The sequence below is a fragment of the Lasioglossum baleicum genome, chromosome 12 (genome assembly GCF_051020765.1).
Source record: "Lasioglossum baleicum chromosome 12, iyLasBale1, whole genome shotgun sequence".
Taxonomy (NCBI): domain Eukaryota; kingdom Metazoa; phylum Arthropoda; class Insecta; order Hymenoptera; family Halictidae; genus Lasioglossum; species Lasioglossum baleicum.
In genome coordinates, this window is record NC_134940.1 from 2927931 (window position 1) to 2938239 (window position 10309).

General features: G+C 40.6%; 1 long non-coding RNA gene across 1 annotated transcript in view; it reads right to left on the reverse strand.

Moving 5' to 3' along the window:
• The window catches only part of LOC143214617 (uncharacterized), an 82625-nt gene that overhangs the window by 30811 nt on the left and 41505 nt on the right, over window positions 1–10309 (reverse strand). The gene's annotated exons all lie outside the window — the stretch shown is intronic.

Here is a 10309-nt window from a genome sequence, read left to right on the forward strand (position 1 = left end):
AAGCTCCTTAACAATAAATACGCTTATTGTAAATCACCAGTTCGAGCATTAATCAGCGACCTTAACCTTATTCGATCGAAGATCTCAAAATGCTGAGTATACTTGATTAATCATTCTCGTGAAAAGTTCGGGCGTGGCCAATGGACAATGGACACTGGTCCATCGCCAGTAAAGGTCCTTGCTCTCCGAGCGTTTCAATGTCGAACTTAAAAGCGGTTGGAAAGGATAGTGGATGCGAGCATTCAATGGCACTTCACTATACAGACGCGTATCTCGCGTTTACCGTACTCTTTCGCCACTATTTCTGGAGAGTCAACATCTAGACGGATCGCATATGTCTCGTTTCCTTGCATTCCCATCTTCGGATCGTGTTATTTCAAAATCTCGAACGGAGGCCACCTTAATGTTTCCGTTGACGGTCTGCTGCGAAACTTTACACTTCAATCTTCCTCGCCAATGAAATTTTCCAAAATCTGACAGATTAGCTAAGTATTATTAGCTGTATTGTTATATCGCTGGGAAGCTTATTTCTCGTTTAATTAAGAAACTGTCAAAGACAATACGCCGTTCTTGGAACACGGGCTGTGTTTCTGTTTTCGCGAACGTTATCGTCGTCGCCGTTGTAATTCGCAGAGCATACAAATCCGATACCTGGCGTTTCACCGTGGATCGTTCCGAGAACAATCACGCGTATTTTCTAAATGCGACACAGCGATTTGAAGCGGAACTCGGTTCGTCGTAACATCTATATCGAACTCGTAATTTACACTTGTTCTGGGATTAAACGATCAATTATTTATTCCAAGAAGATCTATTAAGTACAAACTAGATCCATTAAGATATCACCGAACCTAATAAATTATCCTCTACGCACCTGCCAGATATCTTCCACCAACTTGAAATAATCAATCATTCAGCCGGCTCGTATTCTGAACGAAAATTCAAAAGATTAATATGTCCTGTGCTTAAAGTTTCATCATGAGATCAAAGAGCTTGATAAAAAGAAGACCGTATCGAAAAATACGCCTCCGAAAATATCAAGAGGCGCGAGCCCGCTGCGGAGAGCGCTTCTGAATCATCTTGATCGGATACGAACAGTTTATTGCAACGAGCAAGGCCAAGGTAGTAAGTGAGCGGTTATCAATAGCTAAATTAATGTTCCCCCTATACATGGACGCCCACGTGAATCGTTAAAATAAAATCGCGCGACTGCAACTATCTGTGACGCATCTAATATAAAAATACATACCGTGGGGCTACTTAAAAGGGATCAAAAATGGAATTGCGGGTCGATAGTGCTGCGAATTTATGCAATGTGACATTGAATTTATCAGTTCTATTATTAACGTGTGTGCACTTCCACGGTCTATAACTTCGCGAACTTCTAGATTATGCTGACGGATGCGATATCTGTTCCAGAGAATCGTTTCCACAAATTGAGATGAATAGATACAAAGATTAATAGATTAATTGTGAGTAGTACGAGATTGATAAGTAAAATCTCAGTAAATTGGTAGATTGGTAGACTGATTTGAAGATCTTTTTTCTTGAAGAATTTTTTCCTTTACCAAAATGTTGGTTAGAACTTTAAAAATAACTATAAAAATTGATTAGAACGAACTACAGTGGGTGTACAAAGTATTCGTACACCTTTTAAAAACTAATAACTTTTTTATAATTGTACCAAACGACCTGATTGTTTATAATCAATTAGAAGCATTTGTTTACGAAATGATATGCAAAAAAGATTTTCCAGAAATTTTTAATTTACAAGGTTACATGCAAAAATAAAAAAGGGATTTTTAAAACTTTTTTATTGGGGCCCTTAAAGAAAATTTAAAATGTATGTTTTGTAGATCTAAAATAGTTACACACATGCTGAAAATTTCATCGAAATCGATTAACATACACGCGAGCTACAAGCGGTTAAAAATGGTAAAAATCATAGTTTTATACGACTTTCGATCAATTTCTGCTTCAAATCCACAGAATCGTACATCTTTCGATGCGTGTCATTTTTTCCTACGTCAACCGATTTCGTTGAAATTTTCAGCGTGTGTATAACTATTATAGATCTACAAAACATATATTTTAAATTTTCATTAGGGACCCAAATAAAAGAGTTTCAGAAAATGCCTTTTTTATTTTTGCATGTAACCTTGTAAATTAAAAATTTCTGGAAAATCTTTTTTGCATATCATTTCGTAAACCAATGCTTCTAATTGATTATAAACAATCAGGTCGTTTGGTACAATTATAAAAAAGTTATTAGTTTTTAAAAGGTGTACGAACACTTTGTACACCCACTGTATATGTAATCGACCTGTTTGTGAATACAATGAATCAAAGAACTTTGGATAGAAATGAGGTAGAGCGATGAAATTTTTTTATAAAATTAAAGCTGAAACTGCAGAATATGGGAAAAATAGGGAGATTATGGTACGAACGTTTTTTAACGTTGAGAACATTCGTTAAACATGTAGAATTTCAAGAAATCGATTTTGCAATATTCTGAGGTCGTAGACTAATTTTGAGACCAGATTTGAAATCAGCGTGAAAAAATCTACGGGAAATGAAGTACAGCATGTTCAAAAAAAAATGTTTCCGCGCGTGGTATTGGAAAAACCACAATTTTCTCGAAATTGTGCAAGTTTAACGAATTTTCTCAACGTTAAAAAACGTTCTTACCATAATCTCCCTATTTTTCCCGTATTCTGCAAAGTTTCAGCTTTAATTTAAAAAAAAATTTCATCGCTCTACCTCATTTCTATCGAAAGTTCTTCGATTTTGTCTCCGATTTGGACGAAAGGTCCCACTGTGGGCCGCTTAAGATCCGCTGTCTACCGATAATAAACAAAGGAGCAACGGATCCGCGGTAATAATGTATTCGAACGCATTGTTATGCGGCTTCCTCCTCGCGATCTCGCAAGTTCCTTTCCGTTGCCCTTGAAAAGAAGACGCCTCCCGACCTTAAACTCAACCTCCGAGCGGCTCGACCTTGCCACGTGCTCGCCATATTGCCATGCAGTACGTTGCATCCCCTCGAAACGTCTTTTGCATCCCCGTACCGCGAAGCGCTGTGAACGTTCACCCGTTAAAAATGATAAATGGGGAACAACCAGTTGAGTCTTCAATAAATGAACAACAGAAGCGAAGAGGCCGAGGGAGTCTCTCTCTCTCTCTCTCTCTCTCTCTCCGTGTACCGTGCATTTACATTTTAAACACGAGCACGGTCTCATCTCAGTGGAAACGTGCGGGGGAACAAAGCGGCTCCTCCTCAGCTTCCGCCTTTTCCTCGACTCCTTTATTACTACTTGATGAAAATTCCCCGGTGGAGCTTGTCGCTTCGATCTACGGAAAACTGTCGTACACCGTCGCAGTCTGCAGTGTCTCAACGAAGACGGAAACTGCAGTGGGTGTACAAAGTATTCGTACACCTTTTAAAAACGAATAACTTTTTCAAAATACGACCCAAAGGCTTTTAAGGCGTTAGAAAGGTTTGGTTTACCACAGCCAGGGTGTAAATAATTTTTTCTTCTGCAATGAAAATTTAAAAAGTTTATTTTGTAAATCTAAGTAATTAAAGGGCCTATATTATGAAATAAAAATGGTACTTACTAATGTTTTCTAATGTGGAGAGCATGAAAACCATCCACACGGCGAATTTAAATAAGAAAGATATTAAAATGAATTTTTCGAATAATTCGATACTGTATGACAATTGTTTTCTGTTTCTAGTAAGAATAAATATATTATAGTAGTATTATAATAAACGTATTCGGCGAAATCTCCAAGTCAGATTGTCCGCAGACCGCGTGTTGGTAAATAGAAAATTAGCATATCGGTTAGATATAATTATCGATTCTCCATGAATAGTTTCTGCTCGGCGATTCGATGTCAAAGTCTAGGTTGTTTAATTATAGAGAGCGTATTTCCGTCGGCATGGAAAATAACTTATGTTGGAGATAATATAAATACAACGATAAACAGTCAGTCCCGACCGCGGAGTATACGTATATGTATCCTATAAAGAATTAATAACACTTTGATTCATATGCGAGCACACAAGTTTAGATTCTGATTGAACAAATAGAAGCTTCCGTATCGCGAGAAGCACGCGCCGTGATTTCTATTTTGTGAAAGTGATCCAGTTGTTAAAGAAAAATTACTCTGGTCGTAGGATCATACGTGTAGGCGTAATCCACGTATTAAGGAAAGTTCCGAGGCCGGGTGAAAGTATTTACATAATTAAATGCACATAATATTAACAGCGCAGCGTTTCTATCGCTGAAACCCAACGGACATTGCGGAGTAACGAGCCTTGATCTCGTTTCGATTAACGCCGTCTTTAGTGGAAAGTCTTTCAATCAGAAAGAAAGGAATTGAGTAATAATATGCGTTGCGTGACCGCGAAAATACTCGTGTCCACGATTTTCATTCATTCACCTGGGACGGGAGGAATTTATAAATAAATACTGCTCGTGTTTCGAAAATTATTCAATTCTCATTTATCGACAAGGGTTTCATTAAAAACAGCAAGTGTAGTAATTTATCCACGTCGATTACAATGTGAAAGTTCTACAAAACAATCGGTCATTATATGTATATTCTCGTTAATGGCGTCAACGAATCGATCGCGCTCCTATAATAGAACTGTGAGAAGGTAAATCATTCGAGCAGTTGCGGTCTCTAATAAGCGAATGGAGTTTTCACGCTACACCCTCCTTTCCTGAATAAGACCGAAAAATGGTGTCTTCGAATTCAAATTCGAATTCCAATGCAATGGGAACGAAAAATTACAACAATTTTTTATCATTTTTAACATCTGGAGAGAGTAATCAGAAGCACATGTGCCCACAATTATGAAACTGGTCTAAGTCAAAATTTTAAAAGAACGATATTATCAGTTATTTCACATTACATTATTTCAAACTAAATTCTAATTCTATAATTAATTGACCATTTATTTCAAGACGGAAGTATCTTTGCGAAGTATAAATTTTCGATATAAGTTATGCTATTAGAATCTGTAAATTTGCCTGAAACTTTGTGACGTTTATTTTTTAATGCGGAACACACAACCGAGAAACCTACGATGTGAATGTTAACTCGTCAATTTGACTAAAAAGAACAACGAAAAACGACTGTTTACCTTGTTAAACCTTGTTCGATTCAGTTCGTGGAATGAGGGTTGGATGAGGGTTAATCGACCGTGTCAGCAGTCTTCCGTAGGACTATGATCCGAAAGGAGCAATCCGCGTCGAAATCCCACGCGCCGGTTGAACCGCCAATTAAACGTGGGGATCTTGTAAATCGGATGATCGAATCGACTGATCTTGTTTCGCGTTCTCGGGCAAGAGGTCGGCTCGTGACGCTTGTCTGCTCGTTTCGATCGATAAGCGTCACGCTTAATAGAACGGCGGAGGTAAATCACTCAGATGACCTCCGATCAAACAACGCCAGCGAAACGGTCGCGGTGACCCTCGCCAGTCAGCTCTCACCTCGTTCGAGGACAGATCGATGCTCGGGCAGTGTCAATGTCAGTCCTAGGGCGGAGATGAGAGGGGTTGCACCGGTATTGCGTCATCCTGACGTCAGAGCAACCCCTTCGCTTTACACCCGCCTCTTTGCCCTTGCACGAGCTACCCTCTTCAACCGCCTACCCTCCTCCAGCCGAACCCCTCTGCTAGCCTATACTTTTACCCCGTCGAACGCGGACTACCAACACAGACAGGAACCCGGGCCAGACCACGTTGCCCTTTTCCCCGGCATCGCCATCACGAGCCGCACCCCTCTCTCTCTCTCTCTCTCTCTCTCGCTTTTTCTCTCTCGTCACCCGGCTTCTCTGCCACCGAGCCGGCCCAACCTGTTGATCTAGACGAGAATAAACTCGAACCCTCATTATGGAAAATACCGGGATCCCGAGAACATCGAGTGCACGACGATCGATATGCCCATCGAGAGGGTTGCCGCGACGCTTAACGGGGTGGACTAGTTTTTCCAGGATCGCAAGAGTGCGGGATGCTCCTTCTCAGTAGTCATAGTCTTTTTCACTAGTCAAACGCGACAGATAAAAGATCAATCTAGGCCACAGTCGCTCCGAAAAGCTCTATTTTTACGTCTACGAGGCGTAATTTGCATTATTCGGAAGCATGACCAAATCACGCCTCTTAAACGTAAAAATAGAACTTTTGAAGCCAATCGCGGACTTGATTGATCTTTTATCTGGAGCTTTTCATTACTGAAAAAAACCATCTTTGCATTATCGAGAAACGAGAAAGTGCTCCCCGCACCCTTGTAATCCTGGAAACGAGTCTATCCCCTTAAAGGGCACGACCGAGACGCTCGTCGAACGGTGGGTTGACTTCTACGTGGGTTGAACGGTGCTTTCATGTGGAATCCTTGGTATTTTCATGGTTACCGCGCTAAAATACCTGGAGCTAAAGGTGATTCTGATTCTTGAAATAAAAGTGTTGTATCTTGCTGTCTGGATTGTGAAAATCGCGATCCACATTCCATCTTCTATTTAGAACGCTAGAAAGGTAACGCGAAGGGTCGTCCATTCGTTTGGCCAACGAGCTGAAATCGATGTCAAACTCTCGTGGCTTAATAATGACTGCGTGCGTCCGCATAATGTGAGACAAATTAATTTTATGTGTTGTTATTTCAAGGCATGACGCATGTAGTGATATTCAAGAAAATCGATGAATATCTTCTTCGCTTTCTTAACGCTTCCGAAAGAGGGAGCTTGCGTTTCGTCAAATGTTGCAGGTAATGACAGTGTTGTCGGAATAAAATCTAAATTGTCTGTTAATATAAAATTTTCTAGCAATTTATATAGACAATTTACATGTACAAGTAGAGACACATCTAGTGGTAGCACGAGCTCCGTAGTTGCAGCGGCAAAGGCGGTGCCGTTTAAAAATTAAGCAAATTAAAATGAGGATGCATTAACGTACTCCGCATCCATTGCATCGATACTCCTCGAACATCTGTGTGTGCTCTATATTATTTATTAAAATATTACAAGTGTGTACGCAACGCTATTTTCTAGCATGCGATTTTTTTCTTCGGGAGTCCTTCTGGCGAAGAAAGGGTTAAACGCTAAAAAACATTGTGCACGTATCGCCTCGTGCTGAACCGACCCTGAACGACATAGGGGTCGAAGAAAGAACGACGTGCCAGATTTCAGGGCGGTATTACTTATCCCAGTTTAAAACGACACCATTGTCTTTCACAGAATACAGCACCAGCAATTGATTCTCCTCCGCGATGGAAGCAACGCCATTGAAACGTTCTAATCGTATCTGCCCGAGGGAGGCTCCGATCGGCTATTCATTCGTCCAAGGTCGAACCTCGAGGAACACCGTGGAAACTCTTCCAATAATTGGCTTCGTGCACCGAATACAAAATAGAAACGCCTCCGACGGCGTCACCTTTAAATCGGCCTCGATCTTTATACATGCATACTTTATTTATGGAACCGGCTGTATCGCGACCGACTGTTAATCATACCTAGAAACACATACCTCGCCAGACTGGCCAGAAAAATTTGTTAGCACAGTAGGCGACCAACATGGCCGCTGAAATCGATAATCATTTGCAGTGTCTAGCCTTTCTTCTGTCTGCAAGGCTCGCTTATACATAGGTCGTGCGAGATCGTTTACCTCTTTACAAAGAGCAACGCTACATTATTGCGTACATCGTTTCTGTTCGTGCGAAAATACAATTATAAATGTTTGTCGGTCAACATTTTATTCCTTCAATTTTTAAGATTGGAGATATTTAATTAATATTTTTATTCAGCCTCCGTTTCCAGCAACCCCGATGAAGACAATTTTGATTTCTATAAATTGGCAGTGTATAAAGGAAGAGGTAATATGTTGATAATACAATGGTTCTTTTTATGGGGTCTGTGCTGTAGATACGGAGAGGCAGAGAATTGCGATTGGAGACCGGCAGCATGAAAACCCGGCGTTCAAAGCAGACCCTTCCTCTCCAACGGCCACCGGAGCTTCCTTCAAGAAACAAAGAGCAACGGAAGAGCCGTGACATTGGGTACAAGCACCTCAGAATCTCGAGTTACCCTCGTCTACCCGAATGGGTGCACCGCTTTCGGGTGGTCCATTGCCAAAAAGGAAAGAAGAAGTTTGGAAGGGTGCGGCGGACGCAGGTCTGTAACGAATAATCGATGATCGATACCTTTCTATTCAGGATTCGAAACGTTGCAACCCTGTGTGTTCCCTGCAAGTGTTTAACATATGAATAAATGTGTCCATCATTATGAAAGTGGTTTACGTGATGTTTAAGTATAATGATTAAAAGTTGATTATGTATCTCAATATTTAATATAATATTTACTTATATTATATTTATTATGTATTTCAATACCGCATGTGTGCAACACGATTCAATTAACATTGAACTCGATAGAGCCAGAGACAAAGTGGAGGAATCCTCCACCTGCCCTAAGATCCTGTTCGATCGAGGTCGTTGCTCGGTTCCGAAAGACACGTGCTACCGATGGCCCATTTCGTGTGCTTCATTTCATCAATTCAAACCGAATAAAATTAGAATATTTAATTTTGAAAAATATATAAAAGGTCCACAGTGTACCTAGACCCAGGCACATAAATTTTTCTATGTAGCTTTAATACTTTAACCGTCATCGGCCACATAAAATGATGAACAAATTCCGTAGAAAAAGTTCTACGAATTAATGTATACGCGCAATAGTTGGGGAAGCGAAGCAAGGCATAAAGAGCGAAGGCTAACGGAAGAAAAGATCCGTCGGCCGACGGAAACGAATAATTGGTTTCGGGAAGGAAAGAGCATTTCCCAAGCGGATACGACAGCCGGCTATTATCACACAGGGCTGGATTAAGTATTTCATTTCGTTTTTTGAAATAATTCTTATATTTAGTCAAGGCCTGGCGGACTGTCGAGGGTCGCAGTATACGGCCCAAGCGTCAGGTAGGCGGCCAGGTGTTTCAGCCAGGCAGCAGCGCAACAACGCCGATTTTCTGGGTCGCCACGCCAGACGGACACCCCGAATCCTGCGTTTGGCACATGACTGTCGAGAACACATTTTACTGCCTCGATGTAGGTCACACGCGCGGTGCGTGAACCTATCATCCACGGTTTGATTGAAGCTTTCGGCTGATCTCTGGATTACGCCTCGGAAACACACGCCTCGATGGAAATTTTTCTCTCGGATGCGCGCGCGTCACCGCGTAATTACCGACGATCCTTATTAAGTCAATACTCGTTGATAAATTTGCTAGAAATTCGTACGGATCCATTTTTGACACAGCGAGAACCGTCCGGGGCTGAACTTTTGCTTTTCTCTGAACAATTTTCGACTTTTCTCAATGCGATATTATACAATTCGACAGAAAATGATGAAACTTTAAAGTTCTAGTGCTAGGAATCCACGTGTCAAAGGTCAGAACTAGCCAGAGCATAAAATTTTATCATTTTTTAGTCAAATTGTACAATATTGCACTCGGAAACGTTGAAAATGTGTTCGGTCTTCTCAGTGGAAGGTTTTCAAATCGGGACAGCTGTGATTCTAAATTTTTTATTTAATATTTTTCTGTCACCCAGAGATCTTGAAATTAATTCCACGAGTCGCATCGAAATTCGCCGAATCGGAGAACATTTCCAGTCGCAAAACCAGCAGAAAATCCACGCCAGTTAATTAAATCATTCGTAGCACGCTGCTCCGGATGCTTAACATATTTCCCAATGAATATTTTATCGATTCGGCTATGTGGAATTTAATCTAATCTGTGTATTCGATGCACAGGCGCGAATTAAACGGCGGGAATTACGGGAGATATCAACGCGACATCATCGATACCGAGTGTAACAATAGACGCAATCAATGCAGATATTTTTGAACTTCCATGGCATCTTATTACTTGTGCTTTTATTTGTCTGCTTGGACTATCTGGCAGATATGGGTCACGAACATTTTCATTGAAAAGTTAGTAAGTCGTACTTCATTGAAGTGGACAAGGACATTTCGAGCTAGTGGCGTGACGACACGATGTGGTTATACAAATCTTTATCTCTATGTTTTACATATTTGAAAGACAAACATGTAGAATTTTGTGGACGCGACCATATATTGTCCGTGCTGTTAAATAATAAAAATTTAACAATAATTGTAGTACTTTCTGTTGTATCACACACACACACACACAAAATATTTTCTCGATCGTTTCTATAAAAGAATTATTTCTAGACTGCAGATCTCTATCCGAAATAAATTGCAACAGAGCCAGGCTAAAATTTGTTTAATCTT